Below are 18273 nucleotides of genomic sequence, written 5' to 3' on the forward strand. Positions count from 1 at the left end.
GGTGGCTCTCAACTTCTATGCCACCGGCTCCTTCCAATCCGCTACTGGGGACATTTCCAACATCTCCCAGTTCGCCGTGCATTGCTGCATCCGCCAGGTGACCAATGCCCTTTTCAAAAGGAGACGTCAGTTCATCTCCTTCTCCATGGCCCTTGCCAAGCAGCAACAGCATGCAATGGGCTTTGCAGCATTCGCGGGCTTCCCCATGGTGCAGCGCCATTGACTGCATGCATGTGGCTTTGCGGGCACCTCTGGAGAATGCCGAGGATTACCGCAACCGGAAGGGCTACCATTCGCTGAACGTCCAGCTGGTGTGTGACCACAGGCAGCTCATCCTAGCTGTCAATGCCCGCTTTCCAGGCAGCAGCCACGATGCCTTCATCCTGCGACAGACTTCTGTGGCAGACATGTTCCAGGCCCAGCCTCACCCACGAGGATGGCTTATCGGGGACAAAGGCTATCCTTTGTGTACCTGGCTGATGACCCCGCTCCGTGCGCCCAGCACCCCTGCTGAAGAGGGATACAACGATAGCCATCAAGCGACCAGGAATATCATCGAGCAAACAATCGGCGTCCTGAAGCAACGGTTCCGCTGTCTGGATCGTTCCGGTGGAGCCCTACAATATTCGCCGGAGCGAGTCTCCCATTTCGTGGTCGTTTGCTGCATGCTGCACAACCTGGCTATCCGCAGGACTCAGCCACTGCCACCAGACATTGGAGGGCCACCTGAGGAGGAGGAGGAGGAGGAGGAGGAGGAGGACCAGCACAGAAGGGAGGCAGAAAGTGCAAGGGCCGCCCGTCGCCGGCTTATTGAACATCGGTTCTAGGCCCCCTCTCGGAATGGCTTGTGCCAATGTCAGCAGATGAATGTAGCCGCTCCACAAGCCCTCAGCCGAGCAGGGCAACCCGGACTTTACAAAAAAAACATGCACAGTGCAATTTAAGAACAATAATTTATTGCAAACCTCTGCCCTTCCCACATTACATCCTCATGTGGAGAAGCCCCCTCCAAAAACACAAAACTACCAGTCTCGGCCTTACAAAAAGAAAGAAAGACACCAGTCTCGGCCTTACAAAAACACAACTACACCAATCTCGGCCATACAAAAAGCACCAGGCATTTGTGCATACCTTCTACTTTTTGCCCTGCGAGGGCGATGCCTTTCGCATCCTTGCCTGGCCCCTGCCCGCCCTGCAGCTCCTCCTCAATGGGAGCCCAGTGGCTGCAGCAAGGCTGGGGGAAGGCTGCTGAGGGGCAGATGGCGAGACGGCAGATGCCCTTGGGGGTCGGCCTGCACCAGCTCTGGCCTTGGAGTGGCCGGCTGCTGACTGCTCCAACTCTGGCTGGGCGACAGCAGTCTGTCCAGCGGCTCGTGGCAGCTGCAATGGCGGAGTGGCAGTGTCGGCTGCAGGAACGGTGCCAACCTGGCAGATCACAGGTGCTCGCTGGTCGCCTGAGACATTGGCACTCGCACGGGCCAGCACTGCAGCATGCGCAGCAAACAGCTGAAGAACAGACTGCTGGGCTGCTGCTGCGCGGCGAGTGCCCTGGCGATGCCTGGCTGGTCCAGCGAGGGTGGCAGCAGTTATTGCCCGTGTGGCCCTGGTCTGTGTCCGCATGACAACAGCCAGTGAATGGACGGCACGACTGAGCACTTGGCTCGAAGCCGCCTGTGCTGTCGCGAAGTCCTGTAGACTCCTGGCCTGTGCTGCACTGAATTGATCCAGACTCCTGGCCTGTGCTGCTCCAAATTGCTGCACACTCCTTGACAAAGACTCAATGGAGTCAGGCATCCTTGCCACTGCAGCCATGAGCTCATTGTGCCTGCGCTCAGCCTGGACGGCCATTTCCTCCAGGAGCCGCACCTCCTCTGCGCTGACCGTCGCAGGACTGGAGGCCGCACTCACCCTCTGGGGAGAAGTCCGCTGAGCTTCCCCACCCCTCCCGCATTGCTGCAGGCCGCTGGGCCCCGGAGCTTCACTCTCCTCCGACCCTTCCCCCCGGCTCCCCTCCAGGGAAGACGTGTCCCCTACATCGCCATGGGCTGGCGCGGCTGAGGGTGGCACTGATGGGCCGGCTTCCTCTTCCTCCTCCTCGTATTCCGAAGCGCTGACAGTGGCAGCTTGAGGGCCCGCCTCCTCACCTGGCGATTCACCATCTGAAAGCAGGAAGGCACAAGAGTAGCTTTAGAGTGAGGACAGGGCAGCAGCGAGGGAGGCATGAGTGGTGCCATTCATTGCATTGGTCGGACAGTGGCAAAGGATGCTGATCTGAGGCGCAAGTGGAACGAGCGAGGTCAAAAAGGTGATGCCCTTACCATTGGTGCCCAGAACAGGGTCGGCATCTCCACTGGCGACGGGGCCAATCAGCCGGCCTGCCATAATGCGCTCCACACGCTGGTCGAGGTCGGAGAGCTCTTTTACATCAGGACGGCCTCCCCCGGTGTCAGTTCATTTCCGCCGGTTGTGCGCCACCTTGGCCTGCAAGAGAAAGGACGGCCTCTAAGTACAGTGTGAAGCCCTGATCTTGTCTGTACTGCCTCCCATGGTCGAATAGCTTGTACAGTGTGAAGCCCTGATCTTGTCTGCACTGCCTCCCATGGTCGAATAGCTTGTACAGTGTGAAGCCCTGATCTTGTCTGCACTGCCTCCCATGGTCGAATAGCTTGTACAGTGTGTAAAGTGCTGAATGTGCAAGTGATTTTCATGCCAGTCCCATAGCTGCTGGATGAGGGCTGGCCATTAGGGCTTTCAGGTCCCTTTGCCCATAAAGTGAGGTGCACATGCAGGGATGAGGAGGACACTGGAAAGGGTACTCACCCTGACAACCCGAGTGAGGTCGTTGAACTTCTTCCGGCATTGCACAGGAGTCCTGGCAACCACGCTGTTGGAAGACACCCTGTTTGAGACCTCCCCCCAGGCTTTCTGGTAGGCGCTGGGCAGCGGCCTCTTGCCACCTTCAGGGAACAGAACATGGCACCTGCGCTCCACTCCGCCAACCAGCAGCCTCAGGCCACCGTCGCTGAAGCGCTGCGCTCTCTCCCTGGCCTTCTCCATAGCCCTGGGCGTTGTGCAGATGAAGCTGAGGTAGTCAGGCCTAGGTTGAGGGCTGCAGTGTGCAGGGCGTGGCAGGCAAACAAATCCACCCTCCCCCTTTAAGAGCTGACCGGCGCCAGAGTGTCTGCCGTCAATCAACAACTCGCCGCACCTGCGCTGCGCCCGGCCTCGGGGGTATCGCTCAGCACCGCCGGCTTAGCGCCTAAAGATAGTCGTGCATCGCCTGTTTTAGCGCAGCAGCAACCTCTTGGGGCGATGCGACTGAATATCGGCGAAGGTGGCGCGACTTTGCGCCGGGCGCAAACTTTAGCGGCCGTCCGACTTTACCACCCCAAAAGTGGCTATACTGAATTTCTAGGCCTATATGTATTAAAAATGCAGTAACCAACATTTTCTTTGCTCTGAAACTCACCATCTGCAACATGGCATCCTTGACACCACTTCTGCAGCTATCATCTTTACACAAACATCAGAGCAGACTCAAAACACGCCAGGTTGAGTTGGCGTGTTCCCTGAACAGCGAGTAACCAGTGGGGGAGAAGGTAAAATTACAGGTAAGCCTCAGAATCCTCTTAAATTGACTCATTACAAGCCATTTAAGTACCAAAATTGCCTCCCCCGCTGCTTGGTGTCGGGTCAGTTCTGCGCTGATAGACCCGACACCTGGGAGACTCGCGTGGAGGCGGGTTCACAGCAGGTTTCCTACCCGCTGTCAATCTTTGCGATTTTGACAGCGGTCCCGCCTCCTTCCTAGTGCTATTTGATAGAATCATGGAACCGTAGCGCCATAGACATTTACAGCATAGAAAGAAGCCATTCTGCCCAGAATGTCTCTGTCACCTCTTTGTTGGAACAATCCAAAACTAATCCCACCACCCTGCTATCTCTTCATTGTCTTGCATCTTTCTCTGCTTCAAATATTTGTCCAATTTTCCCTTAAAAGATGCAGTGGTCTCGGCCTCAACCACCCTCTATGGCAAAGCGTTCCGTATAAAGAAACTTCCCCTATATAGATTCTGTCTTATCTCAATCCCCTAAGGACATCCTTACATTCTAGCACTGTAACATAATGCTTTGTTACCCCCTCGCCCCCACCCCGCTTTCCCCAACCACGCCCCACTTTTCGCTTTCTCCGATGATTAACTGAGACCTAATTGCAGTTCGCAGCTGATTTTGAAGATTCAGTTTTTGCGCAAATGGTTTCAAGCTGGCAGTGTACTTACTTTCAGAGTGTCCGGACAGAACAAGACAGACTGGAAGCGATAGGAGTATTTTTAGCTTCTTCAATTAAAATTACTTCAAAAAGAAAAATGCTTAATTTCTCCGCAGCCACACTTAGTTCAACACCACCCATCTAATTAGGAGGCTGAAGTTTGTTCTTCACCCTCGGTGTAAAGTCTTGGTTGCTTTGAAAGTTTAAGATTTTTTTATATATTATACATATGGACTTTCAAATAACTGACTTACTTGCCTCGCAGGCATCTGAAGCCCGCACTCATTTTTGCAACAACTAAAAAAATTGTAGTGCACAACGACTTATGTTAAAGTTAAACTGGCAAATTTGAAACAAGGAGGAACACCAACATGAGCATTTCCCAACACCAAAGCATGAAATAAAATACATGGCTATTCCATTAAGCTTTGCCCCCTTAGGTAGATCCAGTCTGATGCTGTTAATGAAAAACCTTAAATGCTTCCATTTCGAGAGTGTTGCCTCATTTCTCTCATCCATTCACCGGAAACCGCAAGGTCCTTGCCAAGTAGTTCTCTCATACAGGAGAAAAGCAAAATTAAACTTTCATAATGGGGATTATAAATCTGTCCATTTACAGCTGTAATTGATTTTGTGACTCATTATTTTTTAAAGTTATTTTAAATTATTCTACCCTTTTGATTAGTTTCATAATTTAAAAAAAATTGGATGCTGTCTCTTTTTTTCCTGAGAATGTGAATAGATTTAATATATAACATTTAAAGAATGTTACTATCCACCGATTCCAGCCCCCGACCGCGCCAGTCTCAGGCTGAACCACACTGTTCGCAACCTTGGCGAGCTATTTGACGCAGAGCCAAGCTTCCAACCCCATATCCTCTTCATCAGAAAGACTTCCACCGGTAATATCACCGGTCTCCACCCCTTCCTCAGCCCATCCTCTGCCGAATCCCTCATCCATACTTTTGCTACCTCCAGGCTTGACCAGTCCAATCCTCTCCTGGCCGGCCTCCCATCTTCCGCCCTCCATAAACTTGAGCCCATCCAAAACTCTGCTGCCCGTCTCCTGACTCGCACCAAGTCCCGTTCACCCATCACTCCTGTGCTCACTGACCTATATTGGCTCCCGATCCACCAAAGCCCTGATTTTTAAATTCTCATCCTTGGTTTCAAATCTCTCCATGGCCTTACCCCTCCCTATCATAGAAACATAGAAGATAGGAGTAGGCCATTCGGCCCCTCGAGCCTGCTCCGCCATTCAATGAGATCATGGCTGATCATCCAAATTCAGTACCCTGTCCCTGCCTTCTCCCCATATCCCTTGATCCCTTTAGCCTTAAGAAATATATCTAACTCCTTCTTGAATATATTTAATGAATTGGCCTCAACTGCCTTCTGTGGTAGAGAATTCCACAAGTTCACCACTCTCTGGGTGAAGAAATTCCTCCTCATCTCTGTCCTAAATGGTTTACCCCTTATCCTTAGACTGTGACCCCTGGTTCTGGACTCCCCCGCCATCGGGAACATCCTTCCTGCATCTAGTCTGTCTAGTCCTGTTAGAATTTTATAAGTTTCAATGAGATCCCCTCTCATTCTTCTAAACTCTAGCGAGTATAAGCCTAATCGACCCAATCTCTCCTCATACGTCAACTCTGTCAATCTCTCCTCATACTATCTCTGTAACCAGCTGTACAACCCTCCGAGCACTCTACATTCCTCCACCTCTGGTCTCTTGTGCATCCCCCATTTCCTTCGCCCCACCATTGGCGGCCGTGCCTTCAGCTGTCTGGGCCACAAGATTTGGAATTCCTGCCCCAAACTTCTTCGACCCTGCACCTCTCTCTCCTCCTTTAAGACACTCCTTAAAACCTACCTCTTTGACCAGGCATTTGGTCACCTGTCCTAATGTCTCCTTCCTTGGCTCAGTGTCAATTTTTGTCCGGTTACACTCCTGTCAAGCACCTTGAGATGTTTTACCATGTTAAAGGCACTATATAAATGCAAATTGTTGTTGTTGCTGCTACCTCCCCACCACCGTCCTCCAACTTTGAGGTCCATTGTCGTGGCACTGGTTTCTCCTGGTTCCGCTCTTGCCTGACTCAGTGTAGGCACTATATTGCTGCCAATGGCTTCTCTTCCTCACACAGTCCATCTCTGGATCGCCTCCTCTTCACTACCTACATTCTACCCCTTGTCACTTGGACAAGGTACCGAAGGACTAACCTTATTTGCAAAACTGTACCCAAGCATCAAGCAACCGTGTACACAAAAGCTTGCATTTCCTTTCATCTCTTCGCTGTAGCAGTCATCGGAATTTCATTACATTTATAAAATATTAATTTTTATGATGTTTTTACAAGCACAAAGTTAATATATTTCATGTGCTTTATAAATGTGGTGATTTTGATGCTTTGAGTTCCAGGAAAGTGGTGTTGAGGTAGAAGATCAGCCAGGATTTTATTGAATGACGGAGCAGGCTCAAGGGGCCATATGGCCTACTCCTGCTCCTATTTCTTATGTTCTTATGTTCTTATGTATGTAAATGAGTGTGGAGGAGTCCACGATGGAGCAGCTTAATCATTTTCTGCACATTATAGGGGTAATTTTCCAAGTACATGCAGTGGCAGGGAATCTCACCCACCATATCAGAATATTGTGAGATGTACTGTACAAGAAAAGGTGCACTTGTCTCGTGCTCATGGGTCAGGTCTTGTGCAGGGTCAGGTCGGAGTAAAGAGGTCTGAGGTGCTGTTGAGTCTAGGATGAGTAATGCATTAAAGGAATTGTAATTTTTCAGAAGGCAGGGATAATGGAGCAATGGCAGTGGTGACAAAGGGAGTCTACTAAACAGATGAAAACACTTCACTTATAAGCTAATCTTGGATGCAGTTCAATTCTGGACACCACACTTTAGGAAGGATATATTGGCCCTGGAGGGAGAGATTTACCAGAATGATACCTGGAATCCAAGGGTTAAATTAAGAGGAGTGATTACACAAACTAGGGTTGTATTCCCTGGAATTTAGAAGGTTAAGGGGTGATTTGATCAAAGTTTTCAAGTTATTAAGGGGAACTGCAGATAGAGAGAAACTATTTCCGCTGGTTGGGTGATCTAGGACTAGGGGACATAGCCTAAAAATTAGAGCCAGGTAGTTCAGGAGTGAAGTTAAGAGACAGATCTACATGCAATGATCTACTCCTCTTCCTATGTACATATGTTCCTATGATTGTGCTGTTTTTTTTCGGCGCAATTCCTCCAATATCAGGGTAACTGGAGCAAAAGATTGCAGAATTTTAAGCGCAAATTGTGTTCAGCGCAACTCGCGTTTCCGCGACCTTTTGCGCTAGTTTTTAAAAACGTCGCACTAGAAGCCGGCCCCGCCCACAAAACTGACCACGCCTCCAGGGTGAATTAATCATCATTTGGAGTTTCCGCTAATTGCTCCCGTTTGCGGGCCTTCGAGGAGGCTCCAAAAATTAAGTTGGCTCTTTTGGGCGCGAGGAGGCAAATAGGTACGTTTTGAAAGGTTTTGAATGAATTTTTTTTTAATTACTAAGGAACTGCCTACTGTACACCAATATAACTAGGAAATGGTTCGGTATATTTTTTTATAAGTCATTTAAAATCGGGTCACTCACAGGTGGTGGATTGACACTGTGATTTAAAATATTTTTTTTTTGTGATAAATCCATCTTCAGCTGTATTAATCAAACCGCACCAAGTGGCCATTCTTAAATATAATCAAAGAATATTTTTTTAAGCAAAATTTTTTTTTTTAATTACGCTTTAAAATGCTGCCCGATTGCGCTGGTTCATAGCAGATTTTGCGTTCGGCAATATGCAAATTAATTTGAGCGGAAAGGCGGGGGGGGAAATAAATCGCTTTTCTAAACGGGCGCAATTTGCATCGGAATCGCCGATTGCGCCCAAAAACTCTTCCCCATAATAACTACTGCTACCTACTAGGTCTATCACCTCCTCAAAGAAATCCAATAAATTAGTCAGGCATGACTTCCTACTCCTAAAACCGTGCTTGTTAAGTCTGTGTGTTATATTGAGAATTACTACACAGACCACAAGAGTAAAATTTAACAGGTCTTTAATGGTTGAAGGTCAGGGCGGAACTGCCCAATAAATCATTACACAGCACTTATATACCGGTGTGGTCACCACCGGTATTACAGTATACAGCAGCCAAGATAAAGTAGTGCAACCCTTAAAATAGTTCTCTTAAAGGTGGAATGGTTACATACACTACAATCCTCCCTTTTTAGGTTAACAGTATATATTCCCATTAAACATAACATCATAACATATATACACAACTTAATGTAAAAACGGTTCACAGATTCAGTCTCTCTGGAGGCTTCCTGACTCGGTCCGGATAACGCCTCGGTGGTGTAGTAGTTTTCGGTGGTGTAGTAGGTTCTTTTGGCAAGGTCGATTCGGCTTGAATGTCAGTGTCGGGTTCATCTGGTTCCAGTATCACCGGATCGGAGGTAGATACTATGGGTATCTCTGCTTCATCATTAGGCGTATAGAGTTGTGGTGTAGGTTGTCCCTTTTCGGATGACGCTATGATCTGGTCAGCATGGCGCCTTATTATGCTTTCACCAATGTCCACGGTATACATCAGCGGTCCTAGTCGTGTGCGAATAGTTCCAGGCTGCCATTTCTCAGTACGGTAGTCCCGGGCCAAAACTTGTTGACCTATCTGGAAGGTTCTAGTTGGCCTTTCATTCATGCCTTGAAATTGGCGGTTCTCTACGTCCCTTCTGATGTTGGGCTTGATCAAATCCAGCCGGCATCTTAGTCTTCTATTGAAAAACATCATGGCGGGAGTTTGGTTTGTGACCGCATGTGTTGCATTCCTGTACGCCAACAAGAAGTTATCTACCTTATGTTGTAGATTTATGTCTTCATTACCCATGGCCTTTATGGCCTTCTTGAAGGTCTGGACAAACCTTTCAGCTAATCCATTGGTGGCGGGATGGTATGGGGCGGACGTGTAGTGCTTAACCCCATTGTTTTTTAAGAACTTCCTGAATTCTTCGGACACAAATTGCAGTCCATTATCAGAACAGATCTGTTCCGGCAGCCCATTCCTGGCAAATATGGTCCTTAATACTGTGATGGTTTTTTCCGTGGTGGTGGAGGACATCTTTATTACCTCCGGCCACTTGGAGTGTGCATCCACCGCGATTAAGAACATTGGCCTAGAAATTCAGTTGGTGCCGCGCCAGGGCTTTAGCGCCGGAAATTTAGCGCCGGCGCTAAGTCCCCCTGCGCGCGCCAAAAATTCAGTAGCGCCGCGCCCAAACGGCTGCCGGCGCTACAGGAGGGTGTCAGCGCCTCGAAATGGGCGCTGACTGCCGCATTGCGGCGCAATTTCGGCGCTGCGGCACCCGATGCGGTGCGGCAGGCTGGGGAAGTGCAGGCCTCCTCCTTCAGTTAAGGAGGAGCTGCCTGCACCCGCCCGCTGGCCGTTGAAATCTTGAAAAAAATGAGCCCGGCACCTCGGAGAAGTGCCGGGCTCGCAGGCCAGGCGCATCTGTTCCGCGGGGGGGGGGTGGAGGAGTCCGGGGAGGGAGGTGCGGGCAGGCGGCCGGCGGGAAAGCGGCAGGCCGCCGCGCGACCTTAATGCGCCGGCGCTAACTCGCGTAGGACTCTGCTGAAACATCGTTAGTTGCGGCTGCCACGGGCGAGGCGGCCGCAACTCAATTTCGGCGTTGGGGCCCGTCACCACGGCAACCGGGACACTGCGCACACCGATGACGTCATCGGTGCCGGCGCAGCGCAACCGGTCTAACGCCGATGGCAGGGCCCCACTGAATTTACAAACCGGCCATAACTCCGGCGCTAGGCCCTCTAGCGCCTCAAATGGGGCGCTAACCCTACTGAATTTTCAGCCCATTGAGCCCATAAATGGACCAGCAAAGTCGATATGTACCCTTTGCCATGGAGATGAGGGCCACTCCCATGGGTGCAGAGGAGCTTGTGGTGGGGCGTTTTGGACCTTCTGGCATCCTAAACAGCTCTTGGTCATTTCTTCGATGTCTCCATCGATACCTGGCCACCACACGAACGCTCTGGCTAGGTTCTTCATCTTCACTCCACCCAGATGCCCCTCGTGAAGCTCCTTTAGCACTTTATGCTGGAGTTTGGGTGGAATCACCACTCTGGATCCACACATCAAAGTTCCTCGGCACACTGACAGCTGTTCTCTTCTTTGCGAAAATGCTGGCAACAGTGGTTCGCCATGTGCTGGCCATCCCTTCACCGCTAAATCGTAGACTCGTGAGAGAGTCGGGTCATTTCTTGTTTCCTTTTCGATCGTAGAATTTGTTACTGGTAGACATTCCACTATGGTTGAGTGGAACATCTCCACTGGGTCCACTGTAGGCGCCTCTTCTACCATTGACAACGGTAGGCGTGATAAACCGTCAGCATTCCCATGCTGTTTTGATCCTTTGTATTCTATGTCATATTGGTGTGCCCCTAGGGAAAGGGACCACCTCTGTAGCCTTTGCGCTGTCATAATGGGAACACCCTTTTTAGGGTTGAATATGGATACCAACGGCTGGTGGTCTGTCAGCAGTGTAAACTTCTGGCCCTGCAGGTAATGGTTAAACTTCTTTACTCCCCACACCAGGCTGAGAGCCTCCCAATCTATCTGAGCATAGTTGCGCTCAGCGGAGGTCAATGATCTGGATGCAAATGCGACTGGCCTTTCCGAGCCATTTGGCAACTTGTGTGAGAGTACTGCTCCAATACCATAAGGAGAAGCATCACAAGCTAAACGAATAGGTAGCGTTGGGTTGAAGTGAGCCAACACTTCCTCTGATGTGATCAATGCCTTGCTTTTGCGAAAGGCCTTCTTACAGTCCTCGCTCCACTTCCATGGTACTTCTTTCTGCAAAAGAGCATTCAGCCGGTGCAGCACCGTGGATAGATTTGGCAGAAACTTATGGTAATAGTTAATCAACCCTAGGAACGACCTCAACTGGGATACATTTTCCGGAGCGGGAGCCTTCACAACAGCTTCGATCTTGTCAGGTGACTTGTGCAGCCCCTCCTGATCAATGACATGACCACAGTACGAGATCCGTTTCTGAAAGAACTCACATTTCTGGCGATTAACTCGAAGGCCATATTCCTTCAACCTGGTGAGCACCAGTTTCAAATTTGCAAGGTGTTCCTCATCGTCATCTCCTGTAATCAGGATATCGTCCAAGTAACATTGAGTGCTTGGAATTCCCTGTAATACCTGCTCCATGGCCCTCTGCCAAATTGCTGGAGCCGAAGCCACTCCAAAAACCAGTCTATTATATCGATACAAGCCTCTGTGCGTGTTGAATGTGAGATACTGGCGCGACTCTTCCTCAACTTCCATCTGTAAGTACGCTTGCGCCAGGTCTATCTTGGTGAAGTGTTTCCCGCCAGACAATGAAGCAAAGATATCCTCAATCCGCGGAAGCGGATATTGCACCGTGTGAAGCACCGGATTAACTGTGATCTTGAAGTCTCCACAGATGCGGACCTTCCCCGGTTCCCCCGGCTTGTTACTCGATGGACGCTTCATGACGGGAACAATGGGCGTGGCCCACTCACTCCAGTCCACCTTAGACAGTACTCCTGAATGTTCAAGCCCTTCCAGCTCAGCTTCCACAGCAGGTCGTATCGCATAAGGTACCGGTCTGGCTTTGAAAAATTTTGGGTTTGCATGTTCTGCAATCTGGATTTTTGCCTTAATTCCTCTCAGTGTTCCCAGTCCCTGTTGGAACACCTCTTTAGCCTCATCCAATATTCTGGACAATCGTTCAGGCTTGACATCTTTTTTTCCGGAATCTACCGTTATTGCGTTTAGGGAGTGCCAATCCATATTTATTTTCCTGATCCACTCCCGTCCCAGAAGTGGTGGACCTCCCTCAGGTAGTACATATAAGTCCATTCCTTGGTGTTCTTTGCCCTTGTGTATCACCTTGACTTTTATCTTTCCGATGGGGTATACTTTTTGCCCCGTGTATGTCTGCAATACTATCTCCGTATCCCGTAGGGGAATATGTTTGAATAACTTTTTGTAATCTTGCTTATTCATGACCGTCAACGCCGATCCAGTGTCCAATTCCATCTTCACTTGGACTCCTGCTATCTGCAGTGTGACCCAGATAGTTTGTCGGTCAGCTTCCTTACTCACGTTGTGAATTCTCAGACTATCCAGTTCCTTGCTGTTGGAGTCTGAATCCGAATTCTGTTCATCCGAACTCTTCTCAGCCACCTTATGTACCTTTCTGCACTTTCCCTGTGGTGACTTTTTGTTGCTGGTCTTCTTTCCTGACCGGCATACTTTAGCTATGTGACCAAGCTTGCCACATTTTCTACATTCCTGGTTTTTAAACCAGCATTGGTTCTGATCGTGTGTTGTCTTCCCACAACGATAACATTTCGTTGTACCCGAAGCCATTTGATCTACGCTGAGTACCGCTGCCTTCAGCTGCATTTCCGCGGTGCCTCTCGCTGTGGCTTCGTGCGATGCTGCAATAGTGACAGCCTTATCAAGTGTAAGATCATTCTCTTCAAGCAACCGCTTTTGTGTTCCTTCTTTTGACAATCCACACATGAATTTGTCTCTCAGTGCCTCTGTCAGGCTTTCCCCAAACTGACAGTATTTCGCTAGCTTACGCAGTTCAGTTAAATACTCCGCGTTGCTTTCCCCTTTCAGTTGCGTTCTCGCATAAAATTTAAATCGTTCCACTAACATCAGCGGTGTGGGGTTCAAATGATTCTTCAGAATAGCAACAATTTTAGCGAAAGTCTGATCCGCCGGTTTAGCTGGTGATAGAAGATGCTTCAATAGCCCGTATGTCTTTGCACCCATTGAGTTTAGTAAGGTTAGTGCTTTATCTTCATCCGATATTTTATTTGCCTTACAATATATCTCTATGCGTTCTACATACGTGGCCCAATCTTCAACATCGGGATCGAAATCGTTGATGTTACCACGCTTAGGCATCCTCGCAATCTTCTTGAGAACAAAAGAATTTTTTTTCTTTTTTTCTTTTACAAAATGGCGGTTTCCCGCGCTTGTCTTCTTCCCCCGCCTCCGAAAATGGCGGCTTCCCACGTTTGCCTTTCTCCCCCGCTGGCTGTAATGGCGATTGCCGATTTGCTGTGTTCGCCCTCCCCCAGCGGTTTTCAAATCGTGCCTCCCAGCCCCTCTTGCAGTCCGGTCCTTTCCCCCGGCTGCGGCTGAGTTCTCCGCGGTTTTTTTAAATTTTCTCCCGCGCCTTACGCTGACCCAGTCGCTGCGCCTCGCGGCCTCGGTAGCTGCCCGGCCTTTTTCACCGGTCGCGGTCGAGCTTTCTCTCGATGCTGTTGCGTCTCCCAGCCCGCTTGCAGCCCGGTCTTTCGCACCGGCTGCGTTTACATTGACCGCGGCACCCGTGCCTTACGCTGCCCCAGTCTCAGCGCCTCTGGCCCCGACTTCTGTCCGGCTATTTTCCCCGGCCGTGGTCGAGTTCTCCGCCCTTATTTCTCCGTTTTTCCCTCCCCTACTTCACAGTCAACGTTGCCGACTGGCTGCTCGTCGCTGATCGGCTTACCCACCACCGTGATAGAAGGGATGATCACTGCCTGTTGCTGATGGAAGGCTTCGTGTCAGAATTCTTCCTGTGCTCTGCAGACCCGAGTCTTCTCTCAGCAGAATGATGAGGGCGGATGCCTCCTCTCGACGCCCGTTAAACTGCCTTGGATGTATCTCTGCCGCAGGGAAAGATCGTACTCGTCGCCACTGTTAAGTCTGTGTGTTATATTGAGAATTACTACACAGACCACAAGAGTAAAATTTAACAGGTCTTTACTGGTTGAAGGTCAGGGCGGAACTGCCCAATAAATCATTACACAGCACTTATATACCGGTGTGGTCACCACCGGTATTACAGTATACAGCAGCCAAGATAAAGTAGTGCAACCCTTAAAATAGTTCTCTTAAAGGTGGAACGGTTACATACACTACAGTACTGACTGTCTCGGATTAGCTGTTCCCCCCTCAAGATACTCCCTTATATTACCGCTTGTTGTGTATGTAACCGTTTACCTTTAAGGGAACTATAGAATGTAACCGTTCGCCTTTAAGAGCACTACTTTAGGGTGGCACTATTTGTTGGCTCATGTATACTGTAATACCGATAGTGACCACACCAGTATATAAGGGTTGTGATACGTTAACTAGGGCAGATTCGCCCGAACCTCTGAATAGTAAAGACCTGTTTTATTTGTTAATCTTGGAGTCTGTGTATTATTTGCAATACAACCCACAGACTTAACAATGGCGACGAGGACGATCGTACCCTGCGGCAACAGTACTTCCTAAGCTACTAAGGAGCGTCGAAGTGAGGCAACCGCCTTCGTCGTGCTGCTGGAAGAACACACGAGGCTGCAGCAACAGACAGGAAGCAGACTAGCAACGAAAGTTCATCAGCAACAGGCACAACTACCCTTTTACCACGGTGCGGAGTGCGTCGATCAACTAACAAAAGAAAGCAACCGGCGACCGCAACGACTGTGAGTAGGGGAAAGTGTGGAAAATATCCGGAGGATAAGGGCAGTGACCACCACGGTCGAGGGGGTGAAAAAGGCCGGACAGCGACCGGGATCACAAGGCGCGGTGGCGATAAATAAATAAATAACTAAATAACCCGCGAAGAATCAGCCGCAGCCGGGGAGGAAAGGGCCGGACTGCGGGAGGTCGGGGAGAGGCGTTTGAATCCGCTGAGCAAGAGCCCGAGAGGGAGCGAGCAAGAGCCGCGCGAGCGGGCGAGCCAGAGCCCGAGAGGGAGCGAGCAAGAGCCGCTTCGAGCGGGAGGCGCTTCGCGAGCCAGCGATCGCACCAGCGATAAGGGCCGAGAGCCACTTCGGGCGAGAGGCGCAGCGCGGGCCATCGATCGCATCCACTGATAAGGGCCGGGCCGCTTTGAAGTGAGGGGCACAGCCGGGGCATCGATCGCAATCCCTGATAAGGGCCGCACTCGGGCTGGTAGGGCAGAGTCGGCAGGCACTGAAGGCGCGAGAGCCGCGGTGAACAGCGCAGGCCATCGATCGCAGCGGAGATAAGGGCCGCACTCGGGCTGAAAGACAGCATCGGGGGTCAGGTGAAGACCGTCAAGCGCGGGAAAACCGCCATTGAAGTGGGCGGGGAGAGCGAGAAGCGCGGGAAAGCCGCCATTTTTCGCGGGAAAACCGCTGGGGAAGAAGACAGAAGCGGGAAACCGCCATCTTAGAAAATTAATTAGAATTTTCAGAAAGGCTGGTGTGTTCTCAAGAAGAGAGGAAAAATAAGAATAAGTAAAGCAATACTTGTGTTGTTCTCAAGAAGAGAGGAAAAATAAGAATAAGTAAAGCAATACTTGTGGTGTTCTCAAGAAGAGAAGAAAATTAATAATAAGTAAAGAAATACTTGTACTGTTCTCGAAAAGAGAAGAAGATGCCTAAGCGAGGAAATATTAATGATTTTAATGCTGAAATAGAAGACTGGGCCACGTATGTGGAACGCATAGAAATATATTGCGTAGCCAACGAAATTGAGGATGACGACAAGGCAATAACTTTGTTAAATTCGATGGGAGCAAAAACATACGGGCTTTTGAAACATCTAATAGCACCAGTTAAACCAGTGGACCAGACCTTCGAAGAGATCGTAGCAGTGCTGAAGGATCACTTGAACCCCACACCGTTGATGCTGGCTGAACGATTTAAATTTTACGCCAGAACCCAGAGGCAAGATGAAAGCAATGCGGAATACTTAGTCGAACTGCATAAGCTAGCGAAATACTGCCAGTTTGGAGGAAATTTGACAGAGGCGCTGCGGGACAAGTTCGTATGCGGCTTGGCCAAAGAAGGAACGCAGAAGCGACTTCTGGAAGAAAACGACTTCACACTGGACAGGGCTGTCCTCATAACTTCATCGCACGAAGCCGTAGCGAAAGGAACGGCGGAAATGCAGCAAAAGGCGGCGGCACTCGGGGTGGACCAAATTACTGCAAGCAATTCCAAATGCTACCGTTGTGGAAAGACAACGCACGACCAGAATCAGTGCTGGTTTAAGAACCAAGAGTGCAGGAAATGTGGCAAACTGGGTCACATCGCGAAGGTATGCAGGTCCGGAAAGAAGACCAACAAGCAAAGGAAGCCACCACCACAAGAAAAGTACAACAAGGTGCATCAGGTGGCTGAAAAGAGTTCAGACGAACAAAATTCAGACTCAGACCCAAACAGCCAGGAGTTGGATAGTCTGAGAATCCACAATGTGGGTAAAGTGACTGATCTACAGACGATCTGGGTCACACTAAAAATAGCTGGAGTCCAAGTACGAATGGAGCTGGACACGGGATCAGCTGTATCAGTCATCAACCAAAAGGACTACCACCGGCTATTCTCTCACATACCCTTAAGAAATACCAAGTTCGTATTACAGACATACACGGGGCATAACGTATACCCCATGGGGAAAATAAGAGTCAAGGTGAGAGATAGGGGTAAAGTACACCCAAGAATGAATTTGTACGTACTACCTGAGGGAGGACCACCACTTCTAGGACGGGAGTGGATCAAGAAAATAGACATGGAATGGCACTACCTACAAGCAATGACGAGTGAGGACTCGGTGCAGACAAGCAGCTCAGACTCCGAGCCGGAAGACGATAAGTCCAGCTTACGTATGAAAAACAAGGTTAACATGAACTCACGGACTAAGGTTGGAAAATCGATGGCGTGCATAAAGACAGAGAATTCTGAGTCTGTTCAAGTTACAGACATATGCATTACGGAGGAACACCGGGCTCGAACTCAACGTTATTTCAAAGTACAACAACAATTAGAACAATTAAGTTACCGCCTCGTACAAGAGATGAAAACAATGAAAAAGTTCTATGACACCGAATGGGAGAGTCTGGAAAGACCACAGAACCTACTGGCTCAAGCAGAGAGCGACCATAGAGCCATCGTGACCAATTACCAATCACATCTCCCTTATGATGTTCAGGAGTTAGAATATTTGCATGATCTAGAGATACAGCAGAAGGGCAAACCACACTACACTGAGGATTTTGTTCTGCAATTAGAGACGGAGCTAGTGCAGGCAAGGTTAAGAGAAGTTGAATCGCAGTGTGCTCTTAAGGAGATGCAGAAACAAATCTTGGACATGGAAAAGAGAAACGCTTCTTTACCTGATGTGAATAATGTGGACATGTTGCGAGAGGGGATTATTGAGGCGAAACTGAAAGAAGCTAAGCAAAGGATGTTGGAACTTGAAATACAGAACCAAATCAGCAGAAATCAGCTATGTCGAGCAGAGAAGGAGTGCTATGGTCTACATGAGAAGGTGCAATATCTCTCAGCCCAGAATAAGGGGCTACTCACTCAGTTAAATGAGAGTCAACGGGAAATGGCTGAGATAGACTGCAAAAATAAAGAAGAATTGATGGCAGTGAGACTTCGAGAGGCAGATAGCATAGCAGCCTTGGCTGAACTCCAACAGGAAATTGCAAAAAAAACAATTGCAGAGGAATCTTCAGGAAGCCAGGATTTTATTCCAGTCCTTCTTTACGACTCCTTACAAGCAGAGTGTGAGAAGTTGAAAGAACAGTATGGACAGGCCCAGGCTACAATTCTGGAGGGGATTAACTCGGCAACCCCCGAAAAGCTAGTTTCAGTAGAAGCATATGAACAACTAAAGGTTGAACATGAGCAAGAAGTCCAAAGGCTGCAGGAAATGTTTGATGAGCTCCAGGCCAAGGCTGCCTCATCGGTAAAGATTCCATCCATAGATGAAACATTAGTGGTGGAAGAGGAGAGGGGGTTGGAGCTCTCAAGGGTTATGGAAATAGCTGAGGTTGCAACACAGACTGAGAAGATGGCAGCAGAGCAACCCTTGGATACCAAAAGTACGCTGACTCACGTCAATGTAGAACAACAGACCGCTGAAACAGCTGCTCCGGTAGAGGGA

Source organism: Somniosus microcephalus, chromosome 25 (genome assembly GCF_052327205.1).
Source record: "Somniosus microcephalus isolate GS21.2 chromosome 25, FLI_Smic_1.0, whole genome shotgun sequence".
In the NCBI taxonomy this organism is placed as follows: domain Eukaryota; kingdom Metazoa; phylum Chordata; class Chondrichthyes; order Squaliformes; family Somniosidae; genus Somniosus; species Somniosus microcephalus.